The sequence below is a fragment of the Balaenoptera physalus genome, assembly GCF_965194825.1.
Source record: "Balaenoptera physalus genome assembly, chromosome: 4".
Taxonomy (NCBI): Eukaryota; Metazoa; Chordata; class Mammalia; order Artiodactyla; family Balaenopteridae; genus Balaenoptera; species Balaenoptera physalus.
The window spans coordinates 119,861,387-119,879,971 of record NC_138891.1 but is presented as its reverse complement, the minus strand read 5'-3'; the positions used below and the strand labels follow the sequence as shown (position 1 = coordinate 119,879,971).

Below are 18,585 nucleotides of genomic sequence, written 5' to 3'. Positions count from 1 at the left end.
AACTGTTCAATGAATGTTTTTAAAAATTCACTTTTAAATTATATAATTCAAAATCAGTTTGTGAGATGACTCCATGGGAAGCTTTAGGAATATACATTAACTGTTAAAAGAACTATGTGTCCCACCAAAACAGGATTCAGGCTTTGGAATGGAAGTAATGAGGTTTTGTTTAGTTTGTGAGATAAAATACTCTTCAATAAAATATTGAGGAGTATTATTAATGTGAATCATGCCCCTGCTGTCACAAGAGCAACAAGGTCACCTCTGTTCCCTGTTTTACATTATCTTAGAGTAAATCTTTTTACTCCAGCCGTTGCTATGGGTACCAGCAGTGGCAGGTGAAACCGGATTGCACTTGGTCTTAGCTGCGTGCTGTGAAACTGTTACTTTCTGTCTGGCTTCCCTGCCACAGCCCTGGGGAGATGCCTGTGGGAAGCTGTCCAGCCATTCTGCTGCATGGACAAACCCAAAGGGGAGGCAGTGCTAACATCCCAACCTTGGGGCTTCCCTGGTGGCACAGTGGTTAAGAATCTGCCTGCCAATGCAGCAGACACGGGTTCGAGCCCTGGTCCAGGAAGATCCCACATGCTGCCGAGCAACTAAGCCCGTGCGCCACAGCTGAGCCTGCGCTCTGGAGCCTGTGAGCCACAACTACTGAGCCCACGTGCCACAACTACTGAAGCCCGCATGCCTAGAGCCCGTGCTCCGCAACAAGAGAAGCCACTGCAATGAGAAGCCTGCACACGGCAGCAAAGAGTGGCCCCCACTCGCTGCAACTAGAGGGAGCCTGTGAGCAGCAACGAAGACCCAATGCAGCCAAAAATAAATAAATAAAATAAATAAATTAAAACAAACAAACAAACATCTCAACCTTTGACCAGTGGAGGATGGGAGACAGGGCAGTCATCTGCTCTTTCATCCCTCAGGTGAACAACTCTGACTCACATTCCACACGACTTCTCAGTAGGAGCAAGGTCCCCTTGCCCACGGTGACAACCAGTTAATAATACACTATGGTTGATCCTTCTCTTGCCAGTTGCACTCTGCCAAGTCCTTACTCTTGTGCCTTAGGATTATTGCCTGCAAATTACTTTCACTATCACACAGGCTCTACTTTTTTGGGGGAAAACCCAGGCTGAGACAACTAACCTGACATATAGAACAGTTAAGTTTCTTGGTGAAGAGACCTAACTTCCCCAAGGGGGAGGTTCAACTTTATCAACTAATTGACAAATCTTATTTTGAAACATATGGTTGGTTGAGAAAAAATTGGCCAAGTTCAAGAGTAGGGCTTTTAGGATCCCAGAGCATTGGCGAGATCTCCAGAAGGGCAACTTCAGCTCTGGTGGAGGGATCCTTAAGCAACAGATGTCAAGGGGAGTTGAATTGGTAGGGTGAAAGGGGGGTGGGGTGGGGGACAGGCCCTGCAGAGCCAAAAAAAAGCAGAGCGTAGAACTTCAAAACAACCTGATGTGTTGTTCTTCCATATTTTGAGCTCTGTATTCTGAACTATCCTCTTCTTTTTTTCCCCTCAACTAAAAATAATGCATTTTAGCATGATTTAAAAGATGCATTGTAACCATGTGGATCCAACTGACCACTGAATCAAGATTCTGGTGTCCAGGAGTGTGAGGCTAGATGGCTAACATGTTCTGAAGAATGCTACTTCAATAAAGCTGATTCTTCTTTGACTGATAAACCAGTATTTGACAATAAGACACTCTGGAGGTCAAGGCCAAAGACCATAAAATGTTCCCTGGGCTGGGCTTCCCTGGTGGCGCAGTGGTTGAGAGTCTGCCTGCCAATGCAGGGGACACGGGTTCGAGCCCTGGTCTGGGAAGATCCCACATGCCGCGGAGCAACTGGGCCCGTGAGCCACAATTACTGAGCCTGCGCGTCTGGAGCCTGTGCTCCGCAACAAAAGAGGCCGCGGTAGTGAGAGGCCCACGCACCGCGATGAAGAGTGGCCCCCACTTGCCGCAACTAGAGAAAGCCCTCGCACAGAAACAAAAACCCAACACAGCCATAAATAAATAAATAAATAAATTTAATACTTGCTACTCTAACTAACTCCTCTGACATCTCTCTGTTAAAAAAAAAAAAAAAAAAAAGAAATGTTCCCTGGGCACTTTAATCCTGGTTGTGTTTCCTGCCTTGACCAAATTGCTGATGGTGCATGTCTCCATAAGCTGGGGAAGTTTTCGTGTGTCCCTTTCAAAGTGGCTCTGATAAGTCCAACTCACAGTAGAGGACACTGGTTTGTTTGTCAACCACAGCTTTTTGGTGGTTATGCCTAAGGGAGCTTGAACAGGGATTTAGGAAACAGAGAAATTTTGGGCGCTTCCCTGGTGGCACAGTGGTTAAGAATCCGCCTGCCAATGCAGGAGACATGGGTTCGAGCCCTGGTCCGGGAAGATCCCACATGCTGCAGAGCAGCTAAGCCCGTGCACCACAACTACTGAGCCTGTGCTCTAGAGCCCGTGAGCCACAACTACTGAGCCTGCATTCTAGAGCCCTGGAGCCACAACTACTGAGCCCGTGTGCCACAACTACTGAAGCCCGCATGCCTAGAGCCCGTGCTCCCAACAAGAGAAGCCACTGCAATGAGAAACCTGCACACCACAACGAAGAGTAGCCCCTGTTTGCCGTAACCAGAGAAAAGCCTGCATGCAGCAACAAAGACCCAATGCAGCCAAAAATAAAATAAATTTATAAAAAAAAAAAAGGAAACAGAAATTTTGTCTGTCTCTTAAGTAAATATTTATCAGAAGAGCTGGTGTATGAATTTATGATATCAAGAAAAGTTAACTTTATATGAAACATGACTTCTTTCATGTTTAAACAGCTTAAGCAGATTGCTATATAAATAATAGGTGGTAGTGAAAACAATGAGAACGACAAATTATCAAGAATCTACCTGTGCTAGGCTAGATACTGTGGCTGGATATTTTCCTCATACCATTTCTGGTCCTCAGAATAATTCTGCAAAGTAAATATTATTCTCCTTATTTTCCAATGGAAGAAAATGAAACTCAGAATTCCTCACCCAAGGGCATACAGCTGGCAAAGGGCAGTGCTTGGATTAGAATAACCATCAGCGTCATAATATTAAATTGCTGGCATTTATTGTGTACACACTGTTGATCACATCAGGGAGGAGCATCATATATATATATATATGTATATATACATATATATACACACACATATATATATATATACACATATATATATGTTTTTTATTTAGTTCCTGTAGTAACTCCTTGAGTTACTCATATTATGTCCATTCTATATATAAATTAAGTGAATTTTGAAGGTTAAGTGAATTCATCAATGTCATGCAATGGATATTTAGCAGCTCTGGAATTTTAATTGGAACTTATACAGGGCTCTAACTCCTTCACCCATTCCACTAAGCCTCTAGAAACAGACTTCTTATGTCCTGCCCTATGCTTGCCTCAACTGACATGTTTCTATCAAGCATGTGACAGGCTAAGTTCCACTTCCCACTATTTCCCCCAAGGGTCTGACTAAAGCTGCTCTCTTCAAGGAACTGCTAACATCTCTAGCTTAAGCACTGTGCAGAATAACTGATGTGAATCTTCCTCCAAGGCCTCTCTTATGCACGGTTCATTTTCTCAAATAACAAGACCAAGAGGTGGCCCTGCAGGGTCAACAGATGAAACATTGGTAACTTCAGTGCCACAGTGAAGCGACTGGCAAGATTTAATGGAAAACAGGCACATTTTATGGTAAATCAGTTCCATTTGTGAGGTTTCCTCACAAGTATTCAAGGAGACATGACAAGCTGGAAAACTAGATTGACGATGGATTCGGGTGTCTGCTGTTATATTTTCCTTCCTCTGGACACAGCATGTTTGTTTCTTAAATAGCGGGATTATAGATCCTCAGGATTCAAGGTATGGAGAAAGAATTTCACATGTAGGTTGCATAGCAGCTTTCTGGGTTTTAGCGAAGCCTCTCTGACACTTCTGCATTCAGAGAAGAACCTAAGAACAATACAAAGCAGGGAAGCAGCAGTCTCATTTTTTGTTTCTAGAGTTAACAACAAGGTGTCAGACAATTTTCTTACTTTCTATTTGGATTCTCAAAGCACCCAGCCTCTCCTATTACACTCACCCCTTAAACTGTCTCACCTAAATAGAAAGCATGACTTTTGTGAGAGTTCCTTAAAATAATTGTAAAGCATATTAGCTAGTTCCTAAAAAGCAGAACAGTACAGTGACATAAATCTACAGCACACAAAAATACAGTTTTCATATACACTTGCATACAGAAGCTAAAGAGGAAAGTGCATGGATAGAAGTGGAATCCACTTAAAAAAACTGTACTATGTTGAACAAGGCTCTTGACTTCTGTGAACAGTTTCCTTGGCTGTAAGTTGGGGTTATATCTTCTAAGGAGCTCTAACATTTTTCCAGGTCCTAGGTTTTTCTTTATTCTATTTGACACAAGTGCAAGATCACACTATAGCTAATACCCAAGGAGAAAAGATGAGGAATTCCTGATTATAATCTTCTGCTACTTTATGAGAAAAATTTTATTCTCCCCATTCCATGTCTCTTATATGGTTTATGGTTTTTCTTCACTGCCTTTTTTGCCAGCTTTCCTGAAAAGGGACACCAATGAGTTATTATCATGCAGTCTCCGTTAAGAGACCCTTCCCCAGGAAAACAATCCAGTTGCCCCTAGCTAGCCTTTGATTTGACAATGCCATTAATGTCACTAGAAAAAATTCTCCGCCAGTGATTAACAAAGTCCAGACTCAAAAGTGAAAGAGCAGAACCCAGGGGTTGATCTGATTTTTCAAATCAAATGTGAATTGAAAGGTGGTCTTTCATAGGCTAATTTCTTCACTTTCTTCTCATATCCCAAATAAGGGGAGGGAGTGTGCAACCTGATCCTGTAAAAGGAAAAGGAGGCAGGATGCGGCACACTCTTTCCCGTGCCCCAAGAAATTAGAGGAAAGGGAGCTCTAGTATATGTTGAGTGTCCTCCTTTACTGCGGTAGGGCATATGTAGAGAAGGCCTTACCTTCTTTATTTTACAGATAAAGACACTGACATTCAGAGTGGTTGAATATCTCAAAAATTACATAGCTAGGTACTCATGGAGTAAGAATTCAGTCCAGGATGTGTCTTCTTTTCCTGTCCTACCATGCTAGTTCCACTGTGCTAGCAGGAACAGGGGCTGGCTCTCTGAACAGCCCACTGTCTGTCTGCAGTAATTGTTGACATTAAGTTAAGTTGTTTTTCTATTTTTGAGTTCAAGGATTTGAGTTGCATTAGTAAATGTTTTATAAAGTAGTCCTATAAAAAATAGTGCTATGGACATCCTTATTAAGAATTGGTGCTAACCGAGGTTCTTTGTACCTATCAATTTTTCATGGCTTTATAAGTAAATGCTCTCAGAGAAGGTGAGAAAATGTGGACCTGTAACAGAGGGTTTTGGGACCCCAAGGATGTACATCTACCAGGAAGCAGCATCTGATAATAACCTTCATACAGGGCTTTGCACAAAACATACCATTGGTGGAAATTAAAAAATAGTCTTCTCCTAAACTCTTGAAAAGGGTGAGTCAGTGATGAGAAGGCATCATCTACACCACATTTTCTTTAGTGCTAATCAGAACATGTTGGTTAAGATTTCTGAAAATCAAATTGCAATCAAGCAGTGGGTGTCTTCATAAAAGGCAATATCTGTTAGGCTGAAGTACTAGCAACTGCAAGAACATAGCAAAGAAAGACAAGGTGTGGGTAGATGGATTTTTTTTTCCTTTATTTTCACAATTTCCTTTCCCAGATTGCTCAATAACGTCTACTGGTAGCTGAAAACTCAGCTCAGAACATTAAAACAAAACAAAACAAAACAAAACCCAAAAAACCCCACTGTTCATGGCTTTGAAAACAAATGCTGCTGAATAACTCATTTCTGAATATATATTTCCAAGGCATGCTGCAGCACCATCTCAGTTTGCCCTAATTTTTTTATGCCTGTGAATATTGAGTATCATTGCTTGTATAGCATTTGCCCACCCCTTTGCCTGCAACCCACCAAAACAAAATAAATATACCTTGGAAAATCCAGTTGAATGTAGTTTGGACTTGACGTTTCTATTAATATTTTTAGTTCTACCAGGTGAAAAGTAATTATGTTACTCTCTCCCTCTTGCCCTTCGTTCTTCTCTTCCATCTTTCTTTTCTTGTTCTCTCTCTCTTCTTTTAACTTTTTATTTATATCAAAGATATAAATGTATGAAGTGTAAAGAGTCAAATAATTTTGAAAAGCAGCAATCCTCTATTTCTTCCTTGCCCATCTTTTTCTCCCAAGAGGAAGAACCTATATTCACTCATTTTAACTTCTGAATTTTGTATTTACCTTTGTGTCTCTAAATAACATGCTTATTTGGAGAAACCTCTTGATTTTTCAGCTTTTATGTGTTATCTGTCAGTTTCTCACTGTTTGGGATAAGGATTTAGTTCTTTTTCTTCTCCCAATTCCCACCACACCTGTGTACCTTTTCCATGAACTCATCTTTCCACACAACTATGTTGCCATTTTGTTTGGGTTAGTATTCAGTGTTCACATTACTGTAAGGAATATTCGCAGGTTTGCCGTGTAGTAGATCATGATTACCTTTTTCTCCTTGAGTATTCTTTTGTTCATACCACTGTGACCATCATCCCAGTGTAATAAATGATGTTCACTCTCACCGTCCGCATGCCCCAGTTTGGAAACCACTCAACACGTCTTTGCTAATTATCTGAGGTATTCCAGACATTACATTGTACCTGAAGAAATTTCTTGTAGGGGCTTTTGACCAACTGGAGTTAGAACTGGTTGTCATCTGTGCCAGGGCACAGCTGTCATTCTGGGATTATATCATCTGGTGGAGTCCTGTCAGCCCTGCATTCTCTGTCTTCCTCTTTCTTGATTCCTTCCTTCCTAGTCATGGGCCTGGGAGCTTCCACTTTCTACTTTATACACTTCTGTAATTTTAGATTTTTTTTTTTTTCAGTACAATGACCTATAGGTGGAAGAAAAAATTAAGTGAGATAGCATAACACTTGACTCTTTATAAAATTCCAGCATCTTAGCTTCCTTCTTTATTCCCGTCCACCCCTGCCCTCATCCACGTGGCTGAGCACAGATGAATGGGCTCCTGAGCGTTAACAGCCTGAGGGGCTGCAGAAGTCAAGTTTCCTTTGTTGTGAATACAGCCCAGAGCAGCTGGTAGAGATGATTACAGACACCATACCAGCAATGAGGTCATTTTCTCTCTCCCTGTGTCCTTTGAAGAGGGCACACAATCACTGAGCCCAAAGAGTGCTAGAGTGGAAATCCAGTTATCCCTACCAGGCCTGGGGGGTTGTCCTATAGACCTTCAGTGAATATCTGGTTAAGATAAGGGGGCCAACTTCATGACCTATTATGTCCTATTACATCCTTAGAGATATTTAAGGCAGATTAAATTTCCTCAAGCCATAATCTAATAGTTATAATAAAACTCTTGTGCCCCAGAATCTCTCTCTTTCTTTTTAAATTATGTTTTAATTTTTATGAAAATAATCATGTACATAGTTTAAAATGTCAATTAGCTTATTATGATGAAAAAAAAAACCAGTTACTTGCTCCAACTTCCCCATCCCATGAAGACTATACCTGGGAGACAATATCATATTCCACATTTTGGTTATTTCTCCTTTATAAAAAAATAACATACTTTTCCTTCTCTTTCTTGGTTTTCCGTTTTAGATGTTATCTAATTATTTCCACTACAGAATATTAGGATTTACTATCTTTTATGTCATTCTGCCTTCCTCAACACACAGTTCCATTCCTCCCCATTCCCGATATATTTAAGTCACGATTTTGGGTTAAGTCAATACCCAACGTTCCCTTCATTATGACTGTGTAACCGTTTTGAGAAGTGAGTCACATAGCGGTTGGCTCTGGATTTTTCTCCATGGGTCTTTTGCATTTCTGCACATCTTATGAACAGAGGCACTGGCAGCTAGTGTTTGAGATGATCATTTCATTTCAAGGATGTACGTGTAGTGAGCAGCCTTGGAAGACAGCACTAGTGTTTCCCTCCAGGGTGGAGGACAGGTTTGTTTACTGTTCAGTATGATAATGTCTTTCTCTGGGGCAAAGGTCATGTATGTTTGCTTTCAGTCTATTATAAAAGACTGGGGTTCCCCAAACTCAGAGTTTCTCAGCTGTGATTGAAACCCACTGCATGTGCAGCCCCCACCTAGGCCACTCTTTGTCACCCCCATGAGACTTGAAGGGCAAGGTGGCCACAGTGACCATGAAACTCATGCTGCTTGCTGTTATGTGAGTAATAAAATCCTTTGCCTCTGACAAAGGAGTCTGGTGTCTTTTGCTGGTGTCCATGAAACTGGCAGGCTAATTTGTTGGTTGCAAGTAGGGTAAAGTCGCTGACTCTTCCCAGTTCTTTACAATAGTAAACTCTGGCTTCATTGTCTTTCTTGTACTGTTTAGAAATTTCTCAGACTTAGTACTTGCTTTCGTTTTTGTTTTTTCTTTGCTAAGTTTGAAAACCCTGATGAGATTCACTGAGAAAAGCACACCATGGTTTCCATGGTATTCCTGTCAAAGATATATGACCTGGTCCTGAGACACACTGTGAGCATAAGCCTATAGAATGTGATGCCTGTACTCTTTAAAAACTGGTAAGCACAGCAAAGACTGAGAAATAATGTTTTAGGTTGAAAGGATCTGAAGAGACATAAGAACTAAATCCAACACATATTCCTTGCGACACCCCTGGGTGAGAAAGGGAAAAGAAGCAGTTTGAGACAGTTGGCAAAATTTGAGTGTGTGAGTGTCCTTGTTTTGGGGAAATATACACTAGATTATTTAAGGGTGATGGGACATCATGTGTGAAGCTTACTTTTAAAAGGTTCAGAATATGACTAACGATAATGGGTATGTTACGCTCCCCTACACACACATAGACACACACACAGACACACACACACAAAGACATGCACAAACACACACAGACACACATATATACACAAACACATACACACATACACATACACAGACACACACACAAACACATACATAGACACACACACAAACATACAGACATGCACACACACATATACACACAGACATACACACATAGACACACACACACATACACACACAGACACAAACACACACAGACACATACACACACACACAAACACATGTGGCAGGGTAGGGGGGTGTGTGAAGAGAGAAAGAGAGAGAGTTGACAATCATGAATATTCAGTAAAATGTTAACGTCTGGGAAATCTGCATTAAAAAATGCAGGAGGGGGCTTCCCTGGTGGTGCAGTGGTTGAGAATCTGCCTGCCAATGCAGGGGACACGGGTTCGAGCCCTGGTCTGGGAAGATCCCACATGCCGCGGAGCGGCTGGGCCCGTGAGCCACAATTACTGAGCCTGCGCATCTGGAGCCTGTGCTCCGCAACAAGAGAGGCCGCGATAACGAGAGGCCCGCACACCACGATGAAGAGTGGCCCCCACTTGCCGCAACTAGAGGAAGCCCTCGCACGGAAACGAAGACCCAACACAGCCATAAATAAATAAATTAATAAAAGTAGCCCTCCACCCCCTTTTAAAAAAAAAAAAATGCAGGAGGTCTTTGATCTAATTTGGAAATTTTAATGTAAGTTATTTCAAAATAAATTAAGGAGTGGGGACACTAAAATGTTGGTTGGAAGCTCTACGTTCATGCAATGCTCGTCAAGTGTCAGGTTTCATCGTGGAGCCATCAGGCAGGAGCTGGTTGTCTGGTCTGGGGACTCCTGGCTGTCCCTACTTACAGGGCCAGACAGTTTCCCCAGAGGACTTCTCCACTATCTCGCGTGACGTAGCATAAGTCAGCTTTCTCAGGGCCCAGTGTGGGAAGAGGACTAGAGATCTCATTTCAGAAAGTAGGCACATTGAACATCTCTGTTATCAGTAGGGAACTACTGTCTTCTGTGATATGTGGTCACGTGCCTGCCTGGACAGAGGGAGGGAACTAAAATGACTGTTAGTTTTTTATTCAGACTTTTAACAAATTCTCCTGTATTCAGCCCTACTTGCAGACCCAACACCTTCAGAAACCCCTGATTTCTCTATTGTGGGAAGTGTGCTGGGTTCCTGTGGCATGATTCAGCATCTTCTAGTTGGCTCTTTTGTTCTTCAGGTACTTAGCGGAGCAGACAAAGCTGAAACTTAAGTCATTTACCACTAGGTTATTAGCTTTCCATCTTCCGGTATCTTGTGGCCAAGAATCGTCTTCTATCATTACCTCCCCTGCTCCCTCTGTTTTTGTGGGATTATGCCCTTAAAAAAATAATTTTTGTTAGTTTAGAGGGGTTTCAGGAAGAAGCAAAAACAAATTTTTATTTGCTTTTGTTTTTCTATCTGCTGCAATTCACAGGAAGACCTTTTATTACTTGAGCATTTTTTTTTTTTTTTTTTTAAATTGAAGACTAACTTCCGATGAGTGAGGAAATGGATGTACTGTGTCATCTTTTGGCACAGATGTCAGGTCAATACTGAAATGCCATTACATATTAGGAAAGGAGAATAAAGTTTTTCTTTTTTTTTAAATAAAACTGAAGGAATTATTTCTTAGATACTGATTTTTTTTCAAACTGAACTTTTTTTAAGTTTGTCTTTTCATTCTTGGATTTCTTTTTCTTCATATGCAGCTGATGTTTGGCTAAAATGGACGGAGAAGAAATATTCTGTCCTTAGAATATTTTTACATTCCACGAGGCATTTACAGTAAGCTTCTATTTCAATACCCTGAATGGAAATAGCCTCCTTATTTTTCTTTCATAATTTCTCTGGAGTACGAATAATAGAGAAACTGTTGACATATCTAGAAAGCTTTTACAAACATATGTTTAACCTTAATTTTCATCTCTGAGAAAAAGGTCATTAAGTCTGTGGTTCCCAAATGGTGCACCAAGGCTGTCCAGGGGGCTGCCCTGAACTCATAGGTGAGATATTTTAAAAGTCTGATGGAAACACAGCAACATCTGTTGGCCACCATGTGACTTACTAGCTCAAGGTTGCTTACTTTCAGCTTTAGATTATGCTACACTGCTTTTATAGAAGACGTATCTTTATGAGGATGAGTGTTCAGTAGTTGCTGTGGTAAAAAGAAGATAGCACGTGATAACCGAGTGGAACAGGAAATGAGGCTGATGCTTTCTAATCTGATTCTGAAGTTCGAGTGTACAGTGCGTGTATGAGGGTTCTCCGAAGAAACAGAGCTAATAGGACATACGTCTGTATATGTCTTTTGATATATAGAAATAGGTTTATTGTGAGGGGTTGGCTCACGTGACTGTGAAGGCTGAGAAGTCCCATGGTTTGCCTGTCTTTAAGAGGGAGGCCCAGGAAAGCCAGTGGTGTAGTTCTAGTTCAGCCCTGAAGGCCTGGGAACCAGGGAGTCAATGGTGTAAGTTTCAGTTTGAGTCCGAAGGTCCAAGAACTAGGAGCACTGACGTTTGAGGGCAGGAGAAGATAGATGTTCTAGCCTAGGCAGAGAGCAAATTTGCCCTTCCTCCACCTTTTTGTTTTATTCAGTCTCTCAATGGATTGGATGATACCCAAATTGAAGAAGGTAACTTCTTTACTCAGTCTACTGATTCAAATGCTTATCTCCTCCTGACACACCCAGAAATAATATTTTACCAGCTCTCTGGGCATCTCTTAGCCCAGTTGACACATAAAGTTAACCATTACAGTGCCTAACAGATGCATGTACGTCACTGGTAAATGTAGTGGTTTAAAAATGTGTCCAAAATTATTTGATAACCTTTCTTTTAAGAGATGGAGACTAATTCCTCTCCTCTTGAGTATGGGCTGGACTTAGTAACTAGCTTCTGAAATATAGAATATGGCAGAAGTGATGGTAAGTGATTTCCAAGTCCATGTCATAAAAGGCGTTGCACCCTCCTCCTTGCTTGTTCTCTGAGGTCACTCACTTTTGGGGATGTCAGCTGCCGTGTTGTGAAGACGCTCCAGCAGCTCTCTTAGGTGCCCACGTGGTGAGGCACTGAGCCTGTTTTCCAGCGGCCAGCAGGGAACTCAGGCCTCCTGCCAATCGCCATGTGAGTGAGCCATCTTGGAAGTGGATCCTCCAGCCCCTGTCAAGCCTCCAGGTGGCTGCAGCCCCAGCTGACATCCTGACGGTAACCCCAGGAGGGGTTCTGGACCACAGTCACCTGGCTAAGCCCCTCCAGGATTCCTGGCCCACAGAAATGATGAGATATTAAATAAGTGCTGTTTAAGCCACTAAATTTTGAGGGTAATTTGTTAGGCAGCAATAGATGACTAGTAGAATAATTGTGAAAACATGAAATAAAATATTATTTTTTTTCTTTCTGTTTATATGTGTATTTTTTTCAAACAGCTAATAAGTTGTTGGAACCTAAATAATTCTTTTTTTTTTTTTTTAAGATTTATTTATTGATTGATTGATTGCTATGTTGGGTCTTCGTTTCTGTGCGAGGGCTTTCTCCAGTTGTGGCAAGTGGGGGCCGCTCTTCATCGCGGTGCGCGGGCCTCTCACTATCGCGGCCTCTCTTATTGCGGAGCACAGGCTCCTTACGCGCAGGCTCAGTAGTTGTGGCTCACGGGCCTAGTTGCTCCGCGGCATGTGGGATCTTCCCAGACCAGGGCTCGAACCCATGTCCCCTGCATTAGCAGGCAGATTCTCAACCACTGCGCCACCAGGGAAGCCCCCTAAATGATTCTTAAGTTGTTAAACTTAACTACTTAGTAAACCAGCTTTGGGCTTTTTGTTTTGTCTGGGACATGATGAAGTTACTGCAATGCTGAGTGTGCTGTGCACTGTCAAAGTTTGGAAAGCTCATCGTTAAGTTAACGACAGTTTATAACATTTGTTTCCTTTAATTTATTTAGGAAGATACATAATTTTTATCTGTTTTTGGAATGGAAAAGTTTATTACCTCTGTTTATGAACATACGTTTTTCTTTTTATGTCAATGGAGCCATGAAAATGGAAAAATAATTACATGTAGAATTAACTTCCATCTAGGAAAGTGATCATTTGAGAGTAAATTGGATCGTCTTCAGTAAACATAAATGAAATTGTTGGCTTATAGATATCAGATATATAGGGCCTAATACAAAAATTTGAGAATAAATTAACTATACATAGTTAATATTGGATATTACCATAGTTAAAAGTGGATATTACCGTGTGTGCCTTCAATGCAGCAGCCTGTTCACTGGAAATAAGAAGAGATGAAGCTCCCCCTAGTGGTAGTTGTTGATATAGTTTAGTGGCAGAAAAGAATTGTAACACAAGTTCCTTCCTATACCTTGGGACTGTTTAAAAGATACTCAACCTGTTTTTAAACGTCATTGATACTGTTAAATCCTTGGTTATGACTTTGGAGTTGAAGTTTTTTGAATGCAAGCACAACACTCATGAATTTTTTTAGCCAAATTCAGCAGCATTTGGTAGCTTTATTTTATATAGGAAAAAAAAACCTATTCATGTTTTTACATTTAAAAAAAGAATAAACTCAGTGAAGGATAAAATTTTCACAAGGCAGACTGCATCATTACTATTAGCAACCTACAAGCGTAAGGTGCTCCTCACATTAAATGAATTAAATTGGTTGTAATGTAGCAACTTCCAACTTTCTTGTCTGCGTTGTAAGCAAATATTTAAAACATTAACTTTGTGCTAAACATTTAACTGTGTAGAGGGGTTAGGGAAGAGGCAGGGAGAGATTCAGAAGAGTGAACAAGTGTGGGGCGGTTCTGCGGATGATGGGGTAAGTGGGTGCTTTGAGAGTCCACGTAAAAAACCTCACCTCGGTCCAAGGGAACAGGCAAGGTCTCCAGGACGAAGAAGCATATACAGACTGTGAGTTAGAGCCGACCCGCTAAAGCTGTTTTGCTGAATTGATTTATCTTGGCCTCTCACAAAATGTAGATTTTAATAAACTGTTGCTTGGACTTCCCTAGTGGCGCAGTGGTTAAGAATCCTCCTGCCAATGCAGGGGACACGGGTTCGAGCCCTGGTCTGGGAAGATCCCACATGCCACGGAGCAGCTAAGCCCGTGCGCCACAACTGCTGAGCCTGCACTCTAGAGCCCGCGAGCCACAACTGCTGAAGCCCGAGCGCCTAGAGCCCGTGCTCTGCAACAGGAGAAGCCACTGCAGTGAGAAGTCCGCCCACTGCAATGAAGAGTAGCCCCCGCTCGCCGCAACTAGAGAAAGCCCACACACAGCAACGAAGACCCAACACAGCCAAAAATAAATACATTTATTAAAAAAAAACAACAACTGTTGCTTGAACTAAGAATACGTTGCTCTAATAAAAGGATAACAACCGTGCTTTGTGAATTTGCTAATTACTCTACTGTTTGTACTTATAATGGGAAAATCTATTTTGTCTCTGAGAACTGTGACATTATCACCTCTCAGAACAATGAGTCATTTTTCACTGGGAAGACGTCTCCAAGTATTTACCTTGTTTTCAGAATTGCCACCCATCTATTCTTCAAGGGTGATTAATAATTTATGCCATGTAAACAGAGGAAGACTGATTTAACCCACAATGCAGTTAACAAAAAACCTAATTTTAAAAATGCAAAATGATCTCAACTGATCTTTAACGTGAATTAAAAACAATTAGTTTACACTTTTGTGGACAGGTGTAGGTGATAGACATGCATGAGCTTGGTGGAATTGTAGGACCCAACAGCATGTCATTTACTAGTTTAGCTCTGCAAATGACTGTACCCCACAACAGACTGGACCTGTATTGCACCCCTTTTCCTGCTTCCAGAGGTATATTCATCTCTAGAAAATCAGTGGAGAAACGCTTACAGAAAGCTGGTAAAGTGGGAATAAACATCTCTGAAGAATACAAGTTTTTTACTTAATTGATCAAAGAAAAGCCTTAAAAGATTTTGTATTGCCTTTACTTAGATAATGACTACTCTAATAGAAAACTAAGTGAATTTTAAACATTCAACAACTAGTTTGGCAATTATCTATTTGTTCCTACTTATTTCTTATAATCTGGAGTCAGAATTCAAAATTCCTTAAAGTAAGTAGGTTGCGAATGCAGCAAGTGAGGAATAGCTTTGTACAGGGCAACTTGGACACTGTTAGATTATATCTAAAGAAAGTTTATTTTCTATGTATACTTTTTAAAAAAATAAATTTATTTATTTAATTTATTTATTTTTGGCTGCGTTGGGTCTTCGTTGCTGTGTGCGGGCTTTCTCTAGTTGCGGCGAGCAGGGGGTACTCTTGCTTGCAGTGCATGGGCTTCTCATTGCGGTGGCTTCTCCTGTTGCGGAGCATGGGCTCTAGGCACGCGGGCTTCAGTAGTTGTGGCACGCGGGCTCAGTAGTTGTGGCTCACGGGCTCTAGAGAACAGGCTCAGTAGTTGTGGTGCACGGGCTTAGCTGCTCTGCGGCATGTGGGATCTTCCCATACCAGGGACCGAACCCATGTCCCCTGCATTGGCAGGCGGATTCTTAACCACTGCGCCACCAGGGAAGCACCTCTATGTATACTTTTGATTGCAGGTGAAGAAATCCAACTCAGCCTTATGTAAACAGGAAGTCGATTTATTGGGCTGTGTGACTGTTGTGAGGAGGAACTGGCACCAGGTACAAGTAGGTCAAAGTGGAGACAAAGTGATCATTCCCTTTCTTCCCACCTCTGCTCACTCATGCCTTGGCTTTCTCTGTGTTGACAAACTGGCCTGGTTTGATTAGAGTGCATAACCCTAGACCCCCAGGAGAGAGTAAGGTCCTAGTTTGTGTTGTTGCCCATAGGTCAGTAGCAGAGGACCGTCTGAGAACTTGTTAGAAATGCAAACTCTCAGGCGATCCCACATCTACTGAATCAGAATCTTCATATTAAAAAGATCCCTAGTTGATTGGTGTGCACATTAAAGTATTGGGTCCCTGTGGCTAGGAAAAGGAGTTTTTATAATTGGCTTGGCCTGGCTCTCATTGGCATCAAAATGAATATAGGGGTATGGGAGGGTGATGGGCAGCTCCACCAGAATCAAGTGACTGGGGTGAAAGATCCTAATCCTGAAGTGTATGAATGGGCAGCAAAAAACAATGCATTATCGCTGCAACTCATGAATGATGATTTTGGTCAGAAGAAGGGACTGGCTTAAGATCAATCTTATTTTTGAGAAAATATTGAGAACAAACTGGGGACTTCTTAGGTCATTTCTAATGGAAAGAAGCTGTAAAGAAGAGAGCATCTATGTATATATTTTATATATTATACACATCTGGTATATCAGGGCCGCCGTTACAAGATAATCTTGTGAGTTTCAGTGTGAAATAAACCAGTGCACCAAACTTCATAACTTTATCTGCCAGAGGAAATTATTTTATTTCTCTAATGGACTTTTGTCATCTTTATTGGCTGCCTAGTACATATCCCCTCTATCTCATGTTTGGGGAATTCCCTACTTTATGTGGCCTGCAGGGTGGCATAGCCCACCTGCTGCTATCTGAGGAAAATGCCAGTTACATGCAGGCACGTGGCTTAGGCTCTGTCAATCGGATGTTTCTACCCCAGACACTGAATCAGGAGCTACTGACCCATAGAAACCCAGGGACTATGGAGAATTTTCTCTTAGCCTCGATAGTGGTTGCAATAGAATTAAATTCCCCAGGCTACGGTGGCAGCAACACAAAGTAGTCAAGGCAGTGGCTGAGATAGCTTTAATACTAAATACAGGGCTGTAGTTTCTCATGATGGTTCTTTCTGTGCAGCTCTCAGCCGTCTATGCAGCCTTTTTGGAAATTCAATGATTGTGCTGAAATTAGCCAGAATCAGCATCTTGCTTGTACCCAGGCTTGGCTCTGTGGGCTTGTGATTCGAGTTATTGCACAGGGCTTTGCCTTTAGAACTGCCTCTGACTTTGGTTTAATGCTCAGCTTTTAAACTGAGCATTTGGAATTCCTAATAATTTTAACACGGAGACCTGCATTTTATTTTGCCCTGGGCCCCTCAAATTGTGTAGGTGGTCCTGCTGTACCTAACAATGCTGATTGCTAATATTTCTTTTTCAAAAACACAAGTTAGTGAGACCAGGATGCCTGAACTGGCTGAGAATAAATCAGGAACAAAGAGAGGTGCTCCCATATACTACTTTTTTGGCAGTTGTAGTCTTCCCATGTGCTACAGTTATTTGTGAATCCATATTGTTTCTGCTCTTGCACTGGTAATTTCTGAGAGTACAAACTGTGGTCCGCAGCATCTTATTCCTCTCTCTCTCCCATCTCTCTCTCTCTCTCTATCTATCTATCTCTCTATCTATCTATCTATCATCTATCTATCTATCAGTCTATCTATCGGTCTATCTACCTATCTACTTATAGTTGAGCAACACTTTTTTTTTTTTTTAAATTAATTAATTTATTTTTGGCTGCGTTGGGTCTTTGTTGCTGTGTGCGGGCTTTCTTTAGTTGCAGCAAGCGGGGGCTACTCTTTGTTGTGGTGGCTTCTCTTGTTGCACAGCACAGGCTCTAGGCGCGTGGGCTTCAGTAGTTGTGGCACGTGGGCTCAGTAGTTGTGGCTCGCGGGCTCTAGAGCGCAGGCTCAGTAGTTGTGGCACATGGGCTTAGTTGCTCCGCGGCATGTGGGATCTTCCCGGACCAGGGCTCGAACCTGTGTCTCCTGCATTGGCAGGCGGATTCTTAACCACTGCGCCACCAGGGAAGTCCTGAGCAACACGTTTTAAATTATAAACTCATTTGATCCTCATCTAAGCCCTGTGGGTGTTGTTGTTGTTATTATTGTATACTTACTATTGCTGAAGGACTGTGGCTCTGGGAGGTCATCTGTCCAACCAAGTTCACTCCCTCTGTTATAATGAAGTTAGGGTTAAAACACAGGGTGATGTGCATAACTCCTCTTTCCATATGCTTTGCACTTTCTAAGCACGCTCTGTAATCATCTCGGAAATGGGAACTTCCATTGCACAGATGAAGATGTTTCAGAGATTTTGACAGACTGCTCAAGGTAGAGACATAATAATTATCAGACTCAAAGTTTGCCTTAAGCCTAACTCCATGGAATTTTCTACAGTGGTAGGAAAAAAAAAGAGAATTGAGGTACATGTACAACCAAACTGTTGTAGTTTACGTTCCTAAAGATTTTTGAAAATGATATATTTATACTAGCAAATTTTCTTAAGACAGGAGGGAGGTCTGGAAGATACCAGCTGCTTCTTTTTATCTCTGCAATTTTATTTGTTTTGAAAAGGTTTCTTCATGTGCATTCTGGCTGCCACAACATCTCTACAAACATAGTTAAAATAGTTTCAGCTCGTCTGATAATACAGATGTTTCTGAAAACCTAGCCAGCAGGTATGCTCAGTATTTTGAGAGTTCACGGCAACAAAAAATAATGAAGAGTTATATACACAGTCAGGTTGCTCAAGTATTTAAACAAGGATTTGATTATCTCATTAGCTCTAACATAAATATTTCCAGCTAATGACTGAGAAAAATTTCTA

At 41.5% G+C, this 18,585-nt stretch overlaps 1 protein-coding gene across 7 annotated transcripts in view; it reads left to right on the top strand.

The window, feature by feature from the left end:
- LOC309660083 (uncharacterized protein) overlaps positions 1-18,585 on the top strand; it is a gene marked incomplete at its 5' end in the record, with an annotated part of 664,039 nt that overhangs the window by 52,582 nt on the left and 592,872 nt on the right. Inside the window, one exon of one of the 7 annotated variants that reach the window (XR_014263122.1) lies at positions 413-2,066. The exons of the other annotated variants lie outside the window; for them this stretch is intronic. Of the gene's footprint in view, positions 1-412; positions 2,067-18,585 lie in introns of those variants that run through there. 7 annotated transcript variants of the gene reach the window in all.